This window comes from Hyla sarda, chromosome 6 (genome assembly GCF_029499605.1).
Source record: "Hyla sarda isolate aHylSar1 chromosome 6, aHylSar1.hap1, whole genome shotgun sequence".
Lineage (NCBI taxonomy): Eukaryota > Metazoa > Chordata > Amphibia > Anura > Hylidae > Hyla > Hyla sarda.
The window spans coordinates 266,526,875-266,544,292 of record NC_079194.1 but is presented as its reverse complement, the minus strand read 5'-3'; positions in this window follow the sequence as shown (position 1 = coordinate 266,544,292).

Here is a 17,418-nt window from a genome sequence, read left to right as displayed (position 1 = left end):
TTTCTGTTCCCCGCTCCCTGAGCGTTAACGGGACGGGGAGTAGAGCTGCGGGGGACGGGGAGTACAGCTGCGGGCGTGGGGCGCTCGCGGGGACGCACACTGATGACAGCGCCATCGGGCATCGGGATCCCGATAGCGCTGTGGATCAACAGTAAATGAGGCAGCCGTATGAGCTGCGTACATGTGTGAACTTCTGTCGGGCCACAGAGGCCATGAGAGCTCCGTACAGCTTCAGCTATCACAGGGTGAGGAGATCCTCTCCCTGTGATAGCCAAACACACTGCTGTGCGCATCGATGCGTGAAGTTTAAATATGTCACGTGACAACAGAGAGCCAATAGGATGTGATGGAGGCGGACCATCTCATTCTATGGCAAATCTCATTCCAACAGAGCCAATAGGATGTGATGGAGGCGGACCATCTCATTCTATGGCAAATCTCATTCCACGGCAGTGCACCGGCATTACCCAACATGACCTCCCCTCCTCTAACCCTTTCCTCACCCTCCTTGCTGACTAGTACCCTCTCCCTCCTCTTCCCCCCTACCATTCTGTTCCTTTCCATTTATCGTCAAAACTCCCTTTTCTACCATGCTTTTTTTACCTACCATCCCCATTTTCAGTCCTAACGGTCACAGTGTCTTATTACCAGTCCCTATCAACTTGCTTCTTCCATCCATTATGTGTGCATGATCGTCTAACAAATGTCAGAGCTGTCTAGTGACACAAATATAATTTTCTAGGTTATAGCAAAATTCCAGTGGCTGGTGTTCTCTCTATGGGAGTTTACAACATCTGGAGGTCCACAGGTGGGAGACCACTCCACTAGTGACTCACTTTAGGCTGCTTTCTCCTAGTATAAACAATTTTATGGGGCTTAAAGCTGCTTTCTAGCAGCTTTAATGATGCTAAAAAATGCTTTTAACGATAGTCAGCAACAGTCGGATAGGCATGGCTATGCCCGCAGCCGCCACGCCTATCCCCTCAGGGATGTGAAAATTCTATCGCCCGATGCCCGGGACAAGTAGTTTTGGGCGCCAGGCAGGTAAATTGTTTATAGATTTAGCCATGTATCGGGTAGCAGGGACAGACCGACGTCCCCCTTATTTTTCTTTAATGCCGGTGTGAGGCGCAGGAGCGGATGCAAGTCTACACCTCACACCGGCGCTCAGAGTGTATGGAGGGGGCGGCGGGGGCCTCCAGCTGACCGCAGAGCCCCCTTATCTCCCCTCCCGGAGGATGCAGCTCTACACAAGAAGACACAGCAGGGTGAGAGAAAGGACGTAGACAGCTCCGTATACAGCTCCATCCCCCGCACACAGCTCTATCCCTCCCCCTCCCCTGCCTCCACAGGACCTAATCCACCACGGGGAGGCTGCATGTTTGCACAGGGAAAACACAGAGCGGGGGAGGGGAGAGAGGAGAGGACGTCCGGTGTGAGGGGAGATTTTCAAACCCATTTAACCTCACACAGGCCGGGACTACAGCTCTGATGTCCACTCATGGCGGCTCAGGTGAGGAGACCGAGAATGCAGGCGACAGGAAGGGTGGTTGTATATGTATAGTGTGAGTGTGTGATGTGTATGTAATGTATGATGTCTATGTGTGATGTGTATGTAATGTATGATGTCTATGTGTGATGTGTATGTAATGGATAATGTGTGTATGATGTCTATGTGTCATGTGTATGTAATGTATAATGTGTGTATAATGTCTGTGTGATGTGTATGTAATGTATAATGTGTGTATAATGTCTGTGTGATGTGTATGTAATGTACGATGTGTGTATAATGTCAGTGTGTGATGTGTATGTAATGTATGATGTGTGTATAATGTCTGTCTATGTGTGATGTGTATGTAATGTATAATGTGTGTATGATGTCTGTCTATGTGTGATGTGTATGTAATGTATAATGTGTGTATGATGTCTATGTGTGATGTGTATGTAATGTATAATGTGTGTATGATGTCTGTCTATGTGTGATGTGTATGTAATGTATAATGTGTGTATGATGTCTATGTGTGATGTGTATGTATAGTATAATGTGTGTATGATGTCTATGTGTGATGTGTATGTAATGTATAATGTGTGTGTGATGTCTATGTAATGTATAATGTGTGTATGATGTCTGTCTAAGTTTGTGTGTATGCATGTGATGTATGATGTGGGGGGGGGCAGCGGTGGGTGTATGTTGTGTGCATATGTATGATCTATATGTATGGTGTGAGTGTGTGTGATGTCTGTCTGTGTGTGATGTGTATGTAATGTATAATGTGTGTATGATGTCTATGTGTGATGTATAATGTGTGTATGATGTCTGTCTGTGTGATGTGTATGTAATGTATAATGTGTGTATGTTTGTGTATGTAATGTATAATGTGTGTATGATGTCTATGTGTGATGTGTATGTAATGTATGATGTCTGTCTATGTGTGATGTGTATGTAATGTATAATGTGTGTATGATGTCTGTGTGATGTGTATGTAATGTATGTGTGTATGATGTGTATGTAATGTATAATGTGTGTATGATGTCTGTGTGATGTGTATGTAATGTATAATGTGTGTATGATGTCTATGTGTGATGTGTGTATGTAATGTATAATGTGTGTATGATGTCTGTCTGTGTGAGATGTATGTATTGTATGATGTCTGTCTGTGTGTGATGTGTGTGTAATGTATAATGTGTGTATGATGTCTGTCTAAGTTTGTGTGTATGCATGTGATGTATGATGTGGGGGGGCAGCGGTGGGTGTATGTATGCATATGTATGGTGCGAGTGTGTGTGATGTGTATGTAATGTATAATGTGTGTATGATGTCTGTCTAAGTGTGATGTAAATATGTTTATGATGTGGGGGGGCAGCGGCGGGTGTATGTATGGTGTGAGTGTATGTGTGATGTGTGTATGTATGTAATGTATGATGTGGGGGGGGGGGGGCACTGCCGCCGCTGCCAGTTGTGCCATCTAATTTTATTTTTAGTGGCTTCTGGCCACCCGCAGTAAATTGCACCCCAGAATCCTCCCCTTCATACTCGCCCGCCGTCCAAGAGCCCCACGGATGCACGCAAACACGCCCGAACCAAAACTACAACTCCCAGCATGTTAGACAATAACCTAATCTGTAGAACCATAAAGTGTAACATGCTGGGAGTTGTAGTTCTGGTTTGGTTCAGCTACAGAGCCATAGGCTGCATCAGGGCATGCTGGGTGTTGTAGTTACTAACTGCAATTCCCAGTATTCCCTGACAGACTATGGCTCTGCAGCTGACACAAACCAAAACTACAACTCCCAGCATGTTCCACAATAACCTTAACTGTACTATACAGTGCAACATGCTGCAACACCCACACAACCATAGGCTGTATCAGGGCATGCTGGGAGTTGTAGTAATCTACTAACTAAATGCAACTTCCAGCATTTTCTGGCACAAAATGCAGCACATAAACTGGAGAAGCAGAACACCCCCCAGTAACACATAAGTCCCTATGAAGACTAAAAAATTGTGATTAAAATATTTTAAAAAGTGCGTATATATGTGAATAAGCCCCTTTCCTAATAAAAGTTTCCAATTTTCTTTAAATAAAAATAATGTACAAAAATAAACATAAGTGGTATCGCTGCATGTGGAAATGTCCAGACTATTAAAATATTATGTTAATTAAACCGTACGGTGAACGGTGAAAATGTATAAAAATAGTCCAGAATTGTTCATTTTTGGTCACTTCATATTAGAATTTTTTATGGTGATTAAAAAGTTATATCTATACTCATCTGGGCTTTTCTCAGGCGTAAAAGGAGCTACAGCTCTCCCTCCGCTAATAGTCTGACATACTGCGATCACCGTGGCCGCTATTAATCCATTAGATCACCGCTGTCTAAGTTGTCAGCAGTGTCTAAAGGAATCTTATGTCCATCCCTGGTGGTCTAGTGGGGTGGATCGTACTATTTTGGTGGAAATTATTTTATCTACCAGGACAAGTGGATTTTCTTGAGGGACAAGTAGATTGTGTTCAGCTTTAGTCCCTTGGACAAGTAGTTTTTTTATTTTTTATTTCCACACCCCTGCCCCTGTATGCAGAGGCGGCTCCTGACTTTGAGGCCTTAGGCGAATGTAAAGCTCAGGCCCCCCAAGCGCGATAAAAAGAAGAAAATAAAAAAGTAAGCATGCGATATTAAAATTAACGGTATAAATTGCATATTTTAAGGAACACTTTAAAATATATCATAACTTCACTATTCACAGCTCTTGAAATCTTATTTATCTAATTAAATTATTATACAATGGTGTCTCCTAAAACTGAAATAAAGTTGTCAACAGGGTATTCAAAGAACACTATAGAATCAGGAAAACAAATGTGTATTCCTGACCCTATAGTGGTAAACTAGCACCCCACATCCCCTTTAACCCCTTAAGGACACATGACGTATGAGAACGTCATGTGTTTTACCGGCCCCCCGCAACCATCTGGAGCGGAGCCGGTGCCCGATGCCTGCTGAAATCGTTCAGCAGGCATCGGGGCATATCGCCCAGGGGGGTCATTATGACCCCCCATATCGGCGATGGCCGCAGATCGCTGGACAATTCAGTCCAGCGATCTGCGGCGGATTCCGGGTCAATCGGGTCTCCAGTGACCCGATGACCCGGAATTACTGGCTGATCGGGGCCGTCAGAGACGGCCCCGAACAGCCAGACCCAGCAGGGGTGAGGTGGCACTGGTGCCACCTCACGATCGCCCTGATTCGTCTGCCGGATTACCGGCCGACCAATCAGGGCGCCTGCTGCGGGTGTCACTCCCGCAAGCCGCTCCGCCCCTCTTCCGGAGAACGTGAGCGGGTGCGTGACGTGCACCCCGGGTGCTGGGGACCCCGATCCCCGGCGTCAATGTTGGGATCGGGGCCCCAGGAGCGGCGGCGGCGACGAGGGACTGACCTGTGCGGCTGGATCGTTGGAGGTGAGTGACAGCCTCCTGCTGTTGCTTAGCAGCAGCTCCCAGCATGCAAAAAGGACATGCTTGGAGCTGTAGTTATGCAACAGCAGGAGGCAGACCACCACAACTCCCAGCATTCCCTTATGGGCATGCTGGGACTTGTAGTTTTGCAACAGCTGGAGGCACATTCTTTCTATGGAAAAGTGTACCTTCAGCTGTTGTATAACTACAACTCCCAGCTTGCACAATCAGCTAAAGTGCATGCTGGGAGTTGTAGTGGTGCATCTGGTGGTTGCATAACTACAACTCCCAGCATGCCTGTTGGCTGTGGGTGATTGCTGAGAGTTGTAGTTTTGCAACAGCTGAAGGCACACTGAGTTAAGTAGCAAACCAGTGTGTCTCCAGCTGTTGCATAACTACAATCCCCAGCCAAAATAGTATGCCTCCAGCTGTTGCATAACTACAACACCCAGCATGCCTTTCCGCTGTCCGTACATACTGGGGGTTGTAGCTTTTGCAACAGCTGAAGGCACACTGGTTGCAAAACACTGAGTTTGTTACCAAACTCGGTGTTTCACAACCAGTGTGCCTCCAGCTGTTGCAAAACTACAACTCCCAGCATGCACTGATAGACCGTACATGCTGGGAGTTGTAGTTTTGCAACAGCTGGATGTTCCCCCCCCCAATGTGAATGTACAGGGTACACTCACATGGGCGGAGGCTTACAGTAAGTATCCGGCTGCAAGTTTGAGGTGCGGCAAAATTTCTGCCGCAGCTCAAACTGCCAGCGAGAAACTACTGTGAACCCCCCGCCATGCGACTGTACCCTAAAAACACTACACTAACACAAAATAAAATAAAAAGTAAAAAAACACTACATATACACATACCCCTACACAGCCCCCCTCCCCTCCCCAATAAAAATGAAAAACGTCTGGTACGCCACTGTTTCCAAAACGGAGCCTCCAGCTGTTGCAAAACAACTACTCCCAGTATTGCCAGATAGCCGTTGACTGTCTAGGCATGCTGGGAGTTTTACAACAGCTGGAGGCACCCTGTTTGGGAATCACTGGCGTAGAATACCCCTATGTCCACCCCTATGCAATCCCTAATTTAGGCCTCAAATGCGCATGGCGCTCTCACTTTGGAGCCCTGTCGTATTTCAAGGCAACAGTTTAGGGTCACATATGGGGTATCGCCGTACTCGGGAGAAATTGCCTAACAAATTTTGGGGGGTATTTTCTGCTATTACCCTTAAAAATGTAAAATTTTTGGGAAAACAAGCCTTTTAGGTAAAAAAAATATATATTTTTTTACATATGCAAAAGTCGTGAAACACTGTAGGGTATTAAGGTTCACATTACCCCTTGTTACGTTCCCCGAGGGGTCTAGTTTCCAAAATGGTATGCCATGTGTTTTTTTTTTGCTGTTCTGGCACCATAGGGGCTTCCTAAATGCGGCATGCCCCCAGAGCAAAATTTGCTTTCAAAAAGCCAAATGTTACTCCTTCTCTTCTGAGACCTGTAGTGCGCCAGCAGAGCACTTTTCACCCCCATATGGGGTGTTTTCTGAATCGGGAGAAATTGGGCTTCAAATTTTGGGGGGTATTTTCCGCTATTACGCTTTTTAAAAATGTAAAATTTTTGGGAAACCAAGCATTTTAGGTAAAAAATATATATATATTTTTTACATATGCAAAAGTCGTGAATCACCTGTAGGGTATTAAGGTTCACTTTACCCCTTGTTACGTTCCCTGAGGGGTCTAGTTTCCAAAATAGTATGCCATGTGTTTTTTTTTTGCTGTCCTGGCACCATAGGGGCTTCCTAAATGCGGCATGCCCCCCAAAAACCATTTGTCGCTCCTTCCCTTCTGAGCCCTCTACTGCGCCCGCTGAACAATTAACATAGACATATGAGGTATGTGCTTACTCGAGAGAAATTGGGTTTCAAATACAAGTAATAATTTTCTCCTTTTTACCCCTTGCAAAAATTGGGTCTACAAGAACATGCGAATGTAAAAAATGAAGATTTTGAATTTTCTCCTTCACTTTGCTGCTATTCCTGTGAAACACCTAAAGGGTTAATACACTTACTGAATGTCATTTTGAATACTTTCGGGGGTGTAGTTTTTATAATTGGGTCTTTTATGGGGTATTTCTAATATGAAGACCCTTCAAATTCACTTCAAAACTGAACTGGTCCCTGAAAAATAGTGAGTTTGAAAATTTTGTGAAAAATTTCAAAATTGCTGCTGAACTTTGAAGCCCTCTGGTGTATTCCAAAAGTAAAAACTCATAAATTTTATGATGCAAACATAAATTAGACATATTTTATATGTGAACCCAAAAAAAATATATTTGGAATATCCATTTTCCTTACAAGCAGAGAGCTTCAAAGTTAGAAAAATGCTAAATTTTCATTTTTTTCATCAAATTTTGGGATTTTTCACCAAGAAAGGATGCAAGTTACCATAAAATTTTACCACTAAGTTAAAGTAGAATATGTCACGAAAAAACAATCTCGGAATCAAAATCATAACTAAAAGCATTCCAGAGTTATTAATGTTTAAAGTGACAGTGGTCAGAATTGCAAAAAACGCTCCGGTCCTTAAGGTATAAAATGGCCTGGTCCTTAAGGGGTTAAATTTAGGAAAAAGGTACCTTACCAGCCATCCCTGTGCAAATCAGCCTGCCAGGACAGTCAATGGCTGTCCGGCAATACTGGGAGTTGTTGTTTTGCAACAGCTGGAGGCCCCGTTTTGGAAACAGTGCCATAACTGATGTTTTTAATTTTTATTGGGGGGGGGGACGGACGGACTGTGTAGGGGTGTGTATACTACAATACAGAAATTTAGGTGCACTACTGTGGTAGATGTATACAATGACATTGGCTAATCCCTCAACACTGATGTTAAAATTGAGACATTCGCCAGTGTATCCTTATATGAAGGACACACCAGAGCCCGCACACCAACGCCAAGGTTTCTCAGATGGCACGGGACCTAACGCTAACCTACCTGTGCGTAATAAGCAAAAACCAGGGGCCAGTGGGCAATTACAGCAGCACTAGGTCGACATGCAGCCTGCTCCCAGTTCCCTCCAGCGTGACTAAGCACACATACAATGGAAGGGGGGAGAGAGGCTACAAGCCCCCCCCCCCAAGTTGGCTGATATAGGTGCATGGCCTCACAGGTGCAACCCTAATGCTGCCTGGAAAATGTTCAAGGCGCATTAAAATATGGAGTTTACACACCTCCACGTATAAATTTGTGTGTATATGTGTAGTGTTTTACTTTTTATTTTGTGTAGTTCAGTGTAGTGTTTTTAGGCTACATTCACATGGGCGGGCTCACAGCGAGTTTCCCGCTGGGAGTTTGAGCTGTGGCAGAAAATTTGCTGCATCTCAAACTTGCAGCGTGATACTCGCTGTAAACCCGCCCATGTGAATGTACCTTGTGCAAACCTGTTGCAAAACTTCAACTCCCAGCATGCCCTTTGGCTGTCCATGCATGCTGGGAGTTGTAGTTTTGCAACATCTGGAGGGCTGCAGTTTGGGGACCACTGTGCAGTGGTCTTCAATCTGTGCTATTCCAGATGTTGCCGAACTACAACTCCCAGCATGCCTTGGCAATCTGGGCATGCTTGGAGTTGAAGTTTTGCAACATCTGGAGGGCTACAGTTTGGACACCACTACTTAGCGGTCTCCCAACTGTTCTCCAGTTGTTGCAAAACTACAACTCCTAGCATGCCCTTCGGCTTTCTGGGCATGCTGGGAGTTGTAGTTTTGCAACAACTGGAGGGACACTGGTTGGGAAACATTGTTTCCTAACTAAGTGTTTCCCAACCGGTGTGCCTCCAGCTGTTGCAAAACTTCAATTCCAAACATGCCCAGACTGCCCAGGCATGCTGGGAGTTATAGTTCGGCAACATCTGAAGGGCCAGATGTTACAAAACTACAACTCCCAGCATGCCTGGACAGTCTGGGCATGCTGAGAGTTGTAGTTTTGCAACATCTGAAAGAGCCCAGATTGGAGACCCCTGCACAGTGGTCTCCAAACTGCAGCCCTCCAGATGTTGCAAAACTACAACTCCCAGCATGCCCAGACAGCCAAAGGCTGTCTGGGCATGCTGGGTGATGTAATTTTGAAACTCCTAGAAGCAGCAGTGAATATCACTTTACTTTGATCTTCACTGCTGCTTCCACTTGCCTGCCGCTGCCTTCTAGACTTGCCTGCCGCCGCCTCCACATGTGCCTCCCGCCAGTCCCCGTTCCTTACTGCCACGCCGTCCCCGCCGGTCCCCCGCAGCTTCCGGGATCCTCTTCCCCCGCTCTGCACGACTTCTAGTGTCAGGCATATACACAAGTAGTATAAATATAAATCAAGATATAATTTTATCTTGCTTATGGAATACCTAAATCATGGCTCTGAGGCCATAATTTTCCTGCTTTCTGTCTAGTGCTGACTTCATCTTGTTGCTCTCTGTTTCAAGGTAGACAGACATTAAATCTTGTTTTACTAGCAAGGTGAGAACAATGGGAAAATCCTAGTACAGATGTTTGCTAATCCAATATAAGAGTTTACAAATAAGCCACTATTGTTTAACCCCTTAAGGACCTGGGCTTTTTCCGTTTTTCCATTTTCAATTTTTCCTCCTTAACTTTAAAAAAATCATAACTCTTTAAAATTTTCACCTGAAATTCTATATGATGGCTTATTTTTTGCGTCACTAATTCTACTTTGTAATGACATTAGTCATTTTACCCAAAAATCTACGGTGAAATGGGAAAAAAAAAATCAATGTGCGACAAAATTGATGAAAAAACACTATTTTGTAAGTTTTGGGGGCTTCCGTTTTTACGCAGTACATTTTTCGGCAAAAATGATACATTATCTTTATTCTGTAGGTCCATACGGTTAAAATGATACCCTACTTATATAGGTTTGATTTTGTATCACTTCAGAAAAAAATCATGAATACGTGCAGGAAAATTAATACGTTAAAAAAGTTAATAGGGGTCAGAAGATGACCATTTTAATTTTTCTCTGTTCAGGGTGCTATGAGGGCTAATTTTTTGCGCCGTAATCTGAAGTTTTTAGCAGTACAATTTTGTTCTGATCAGACTTTTTGATCACTTTTTATTCACTTTTTTGATGTATAAAAAGTGATCAAAAATGCGCTATTTTGGACTTTGGAATTTTTTTGCGCGTGCGCCATTGAACATGCGGTTTAAAAAGTGGTATATTTTTATAATTCGGACATTTCCACACGCGGCTATACCACATATGTTTATTTTTATTTACACTGTTTTTTTTTATTCTTGGAAATGCCGGGTGATTCAAACTTTTATTAGGGGAAGGGATAATTGAAAGGGTTAATGATTTTTTTACACTTTTCTTATGCAATATTTTAGCCCCTAGGGGGGGGCTATAGCATTGCATGTACTAATCTTTTAGGCTGGGTTCACACTACGTTTTGTCCCATACGGGAGCGCATACGGCAGGGGGGAGCTAAAAGCTCGCGCTCCCGTATGTGACCGTATGCGCTCCCGTATGTCATTCATTTCAATGAGCCGACCGGAGTGAAACGTTCGGTCGGCTCATTTTTGCGCCGTATGCGCTTTTACAACCGGACCTAAAACTGTGGTCAACCACGGTTTTAGGTCCGGTTGTAAAAGCGCATACGGCGCAAAAATGAGCAGACCGGACCGAACGTTTCACTCCGGTCGGCTCATTGAAATGAATGACATACGGGAGCGCATACGGTCACATACGGGAGCGCGAGCTTTTAGCTCCCCCCTGCCGTATGCGCTCCCGTATGGGACAAAACGTAGTGTGGACCCAGCCTTACACTGATTTATCCATCTCCATAGGAATGGATCAGTGTTTTCGGCGATTGAATGCTCAAGCCTGGATCTCAGGCTTGAAGCGTTCATTCGGCGATCGGACAGCGCAGGAGAAGGTAAGAAGACCTCCTCCTGTGCTACAGCTGTTTGAGATGCCGCGATTATACCGCGGTGATCCCGAACAGCTCCCTGAGCTAGCCGGGCACTTTTACTTTCGTTTTTAGCCGCGCGGCTCAGCTTTTAGCGCACGGCTAAAGGGTTAATAGCATCATATCGTGGCGGGCCCGGCGTCATAGTGAAGCCGGGATCCGCCTCTAATAGCGCGCGGCACTGATCGCGGTGCCGCGCGCTATTAGAGGTGGGTCCCGGCTTCACTATGACGCCGGGCCCGCCACGATATGATGTGGGGTCACCGTGTGACCCCGCGTTATATCGCAGGACCGGGACCCAGGACGTACCCATAAGAGGTTAACAAGCTCATCTGTGTGTATTTTAACATGTTATTTAAAGTGCATGTTTGAGATGAGCTGAAACAATACTTATCCTATGGTCTCTGAACTTTGGATGGCAAAGCAAGTTTGTCAGCATTTACATAGTGTCTTTCCAAAATACCAATAAAATGTCTGAAGTCAGCAAGACGTTGAATTAAAGGTCTTAGGCTGTAATCAATGTAATATTAAGAGGATTAGCAGAGTGTTGTCTATATACAAATGATAGATAGTACCTTATATTTCATATAATTTCTTATAATTAATCTTACATTTTCATGGTAAGATGTATATACCTTATAGGAATAAAAGGGTCAGAAATAAAAGAAAACCAATATGGATGAATAAAAGGTTAAGGGGGCAATAAATGACAAAAATAAAGCATTTACATTACTAAAACAGGATGGCAGCGAAGAAGCATTAAAAATCTATAGAGAAAAAGGTGAAATATGTAAAAAAAAAAAAACGATAAAAGCCGCAAAAATAGAGACAGAAAGACTCATTGCCAAAGAGAGTAAAACTAACCCCAAAATGTCAAAAATGAAAGTGTAGGCCCTTTAAAAAATGATGTGGAAGAAATTATAAACGGGGATCAGGAAAAAGCATATATATTAAACAAATTCTTCTCCACTGTGTTCACTGAGGAAAATGAAATGCCAGGTGAAATACAGCGAGATAAGGTAAACTCCCCCAGTACAATTCACCTGTCTAATCCAGGAAGAAGTACAGTGCCGCCTACAAAAAATCAAAATAGACAAATCACCAGGTCCAGATGGCATTCACCCCCGTATTCTAAAGGAATTAAGTAATGTAATAGACAGACCCCTATTTTTAATATTCAGGTACTCTATAGTGACAGGGACTGTTCCTCAGGACTGGCGCATGGCAAATGTAGTGCCAATATTTAAGAAGGGGTCAAAAGGTGACCCAGGGAATTATAGACCTGTTAGTTTAACCTTGGTTGTATGTAAATTGTTTGAGGGTTTCCTAAGAGATGCTATTTTGGAATATCTTGATAAAAATAAATGTCTGACCCCATATCAGCATGGATTTATGAGGGATCGGTCCTGTCAAACTAACCTGATCAGCTTTTACGAGGAGGTGAGCTCCAGACTGGACCAGGGGCAATCGCTGGATGTCGTATATCTGGATTTTTCCAAAGCATTTGATACGGTTCCAGAAGCGGCTCTCTAATTAGGCAATTTAGGTTGCCGCCTAAGGCCTCGCCTTAAAAGGGGTCTCGTGGCCGCCTAAATAGTGTAGTTAGAGCTGTGATTTTGGCGACATTTTTTAAAAAAAAAATGTCCCGCTCCGGCCTGCGTGCGCACTGCGCACACAGCGTCCTCCTGCGTCCCCTGCGTGACCCTTGCCTGCGTGAATCCCAGCATGCCTGGACAGCCTAAGTCTGTCCAGGCATGATGGGAGTTGTAGTTTTGCAACAGCTGGAGGCACCCTGGTTGGGAAACATCCATGTCCACCCCGTGACCCATGTACAACTCCCATCATGCCAGTCCATACTCATCCCACACCATGGCCAGTTAGGATGTCAGGTGTGTACACTGTCTGTAATAATGTTATAATAACATATCCACCCCCCTGTCACCCATATCCACCCCCCTGTCACCCCGTCACCCCTGTTCACCCCCCTGTCACCCTCCTGCCACCCCTGTTCACCCCCCTGTCACCCCTGTTCATCCCCCTGTCACCCATGTCCACTCCCCTGTCACCCATGTTCACCCTCCTTTCATCCCTGTCACCCATGTCCACCCCCCTGTCACCCATGTCCACTCCCCTGTCACCCATGTCCACCCCCCTGTCACCCATGTCCACCCCCCTGTCATCCCTGTCACCCATGTTCACCCCCCCCCGTCACCCATGTCCTCCCCCGTCACCCATGTCCACCCCCTCTCACCCATGTTCACCCCCTCTCACCCATGTCCACTCCCGTCACCCATGTTCACCCTCCTGTCATCCCTGTCACCCATGTTCACCCTCCTGTCATCCCTGTCACCCATGTTCACCCTCCTGTCATCCCTGTCACCCATGTTCACCCTCCTGTCATCCCTGTCACCCATGTTCACTCCCCTGTCACCCATGTTCACCCCCCTGTCACCCATGTTCACCCTCCTGTCACCCATGTTCACCCCCCTGTCATCCCTGTCACCCATGTTCACCCCCCTGTCACCCATGTTCACCCCCCTGTCACCCATGTTCACCCCCCTGTCACCCATGTCCACTCCCCTGTCACCCATGTCCACTCCCCTGTCACCCATGTTCACCCTCCTGTCATCCCTGTCACCCATGTTCACCCTCCTTTCATCCCTGTCATCCATGTCCACCCCCTGTCACCCATGTCCACCCCCTGTCACCCATGTCCACCCCCTGTCACCCATGTTCACCATCCTGTCACCCATGTTCACCCTCCTGTCATCCCTGTCACCCATGTTCACCCCCCCCCGTCACCCATGTCCTCCCCCTGTCATCCCTGTCACCCATGTCCACCCCCTGTCACCCATGTCCACCCCCTGTCACCCATGTTCACCATCCTGTCACCCATGTTCACCCTCCTGTCATCCCTGTCACCCATGTTCACCCCCCCCCGTCACCCATGTCCTCCCCCTGTCATCCCTGTCACCCATGTCCTCCCCCCTGTCACCCATGTCCTCCCCCCTGTCACCCATGTCCACCCTCCTGTCACCCATGTCCACCCTCCTGTCACCCATGTCCACTCCCCTGTCACCCATGTTCACCCCCCTGTCACCCATGTTCACCCCCCTGTCACCCATATCCACCCCCCTGTCACCATGTTCACCCTCCTGTCACCCATGTTCACCCTCCTGTCACCCATGTTCACCCTCCTGTCACCCATGTTCACCCTCCTGTCATCCCTGTCACCCATGTCCACCCCCTGTCACCCATGTTCAGCCCCCTGTCACCCATATCCACCCCCCTGTCACCCATATCCACCCCCCTGTCACCCATGTTCACCCTCCTGTCACCCATGTCCACTCCCCTGTCACCCATGTTCACCCTCCTGTCATCCCTGTCACCCATGTTCACCCTCCTTTCATCCCTGTCACCCATGTCCACCCCCTGTCACCCATGTCCACCCCCCTGTCACCCATCCTGTCGCCCATGTCCACTCCCTTGTCACCCATGTTCACCCTCCTGTCATCCCTGTCACCCATGTTCACTCCCCCCCCGTCACCCATGTCCCCCCCCTGTCACCCATGTCCTCCCCCCTGTCATCCCTGTCACCCATGTCCTCCCCCCTGTCACCCATGTCCACCCCCCGTCATCCCTGTTACATAGTTACATAGTATGGTTGAAAAAAGACATATGTCCATCAAGTTCAACCAGGGAATTGAAGGGAAGCGTGTAAGGGGATAAGGGAAAGGGATGTAGTTTTATAATTCTGCATAAGCATTAACCCCTTAAGGACCGGGTTTTTTTCCGTTTTTGCATTTTCGTTTTTTGCTCCTTCCCTTTAAAAAATCATAACTCTTTCAATTTTGCACCTAAAAATCCATATGAGGGCTTATTTTTTGCGCCACCAATTCTACTTTGTAATGACGTCAGTCATTTTGCCCAAAAATCTACGGTGAAATGGAAAAAAAAATCATTGTGAGACAAAATTTAAAAAACAAAAAAACGCCGTTTTGTAACTTTTGGGGGCTTCAGTTTCTACGTATTAAATTTTCGGTAAAAAGGACACCTTATCTTTATTATGTAGGTTCATACGATTAAAATGATACCCTACTTATATAGTTTTGATTTTATCGTACTTCTGGAAAAAATCATAACTTCATGCAGGAAAATTAATACGTTTAAAATTGTCATTTCTGACCCCTATAACTTTTTATTTTTCCGCGTATGGGGCGGTATGAGGGCTCTTTTTTTGCGCCGTGATCTGAAGTTTTTAACAGTACCATTTTTGCATTGATGGGACTTATTGATCGCTTTTTATTCATTTTTTTATGATATAAAAAGTGACCAAAAATGCACTATTTTGGACTTTGGAATTTTTTTGCGCGTACGCCATTGACCGTGCGGTTTAATTAACAATATATTTTTATAATTCGGACATTTCCGCAGGCGGCGATACCATATATGTTTATTTTTATTTACACAGTTTATTTTTTTTTTTATGGGAAAAGGGGGGTGATTCAAACTTTTAAAAGGGGAGGGGTTAAATGATCTTTATTCACTTTTTTTTTTCCACTTTTTTTTGCAGTGTTATAGCTCCCATAGGGACCTATAACACTGCACACACTGATATTTTACATTGATCACTGGTTTCTCATAAGAAACCAGTGATCGATGATTCTGCTGCTTGACTGCTCATGCCTGGATCTCAGGCACTGAGCAGTCATTCAGCAATCGGACAGTGAGGACGAAGGTAGGGGACATCCTGCTGTCCTGTAAGCTGTTCGGGATGCCGCGATTTCGACACGGAAGTCCCGGACAGCCCACTGAGCTAACCGGCATACTTTCACTTCCGACGCGGCGTTCAACTTTGAACGCCGCGTCTAAAGGGTTAATAGTGCATGGCACCGCGATCAGCGATTAGCCACGGGTCCCGCCCGTTGTTAGAGGCCGGGCCCGACCCGCTATGACGCGCGGGCCACGCTATGGCCCCGCGTTATAGATCGGGAGTGGACACATTTCGTTCCAGTAAGTCATGTGTCCTTAAGGGGTTAATGTTATTTTGTTCCAGGAATGTATCTAACCCTGTTTTAAAGCTATTAATTGTTCCTGCTGTGACCAGTTCCTGAGGTAGACTGTTCCATAAATTCACAGTTCTTATGGTAAAGAAGGCGTGTCGCCCCTTTAGACTAAACCTTTTCTTCTCCAGACGGAGGGAGTGCCCCCTCGTCCTTTGGGGTGGTTTAACCTGGAACAGTTTTTCTCCATATTTTTTGTATGGGCCATTTATATACTTATATACGTTTATCATATCCCCCCTTAAACGTCTCTTCTCAAGACTAAACAATTGTAACTCCTTTAATCGCTCCTCATAACTAAGATTTTCCATGCCCCATATTAGTTTAGTTGCGCGTCTCTGCACCCTTTCCAGCTCCGCAGTGTCCCTTTTATGGACTGGTGCCCAAAACTGAACAGCATATTCCAGGTGAGGCCGTACCAATGCTTTATAAAGGGGGAGTATTATGTCCCTGTCCCTTGAGTCCATACCTCTTTTGATACATGTCAATATCCTGCTGGCTTTGGAAGCAGCAGCCTGACATTGCATGCTATTCTGTAGTCTGTGATCTACAAGTACACCCAGATCCTTCTCTACCAGTGACTCTGCCAGTTTAATCCCCCTAAGACATACGACGCATGCATGTTATTCGTACCCAGATGCATAACTTTACATTTATCCACATTTAAAACTCATTTGCCAAGTGGATGCCCAGACACTTAGTCTATCCAAGTCATCTTGTAACTTATGCACATACTCTATAGACTGTACTGTGTTACAAAGCTTGGTGTCATCTGCAAAGATAGAAACAGAGCTGTTAATACCATCCTCGATATCATTGATAAGTAAATTAAACAACAGCAGGCCCAGTACAGAACCTTGGGGTACACAACTAATAACTGTGGACCAATCAGAGTACGAATTATTGACCACCCCTCTCTGGGTACGATCCATGAGCCAGTGTTCTATCCAGTTACAAACCCAAAGACCTTAACTTACCTGTCAGACGACTATGAGGGACAGTATCAAAAGCTTTAGCAAAATCCAGAAACACAATATCCACAGCCATTCCTCTGTCAAGGCTTCTACTCACATCTTCATAAAAGCAAATTAGATTGGTTTGACAACTTCTATCCTTAGTAAACCCATGCTGGTTATTACTTATAATACAATTATCCCCTATGCATTCCTGTATGTAATCCCTTATAAGTCCTTCAAACAATTTACCCACAATGCACGTTAAACTTACCGGTCTATAATTGCCTGGCGAAGACCTAGAGCCCTTCTTGAAGATTGGTACCACATTCGTTTTGCGCCAGTCCCTTGGCACAATACCAGACACCAGAGAATCTCTAAATATCACGAACAAGGGTACAGATATTACTGAACTTACCTCTCTAAGAACTCTTGGGTTTAGTCCATCCGGTCCTGGAGATTTGCTTACATTTACTTT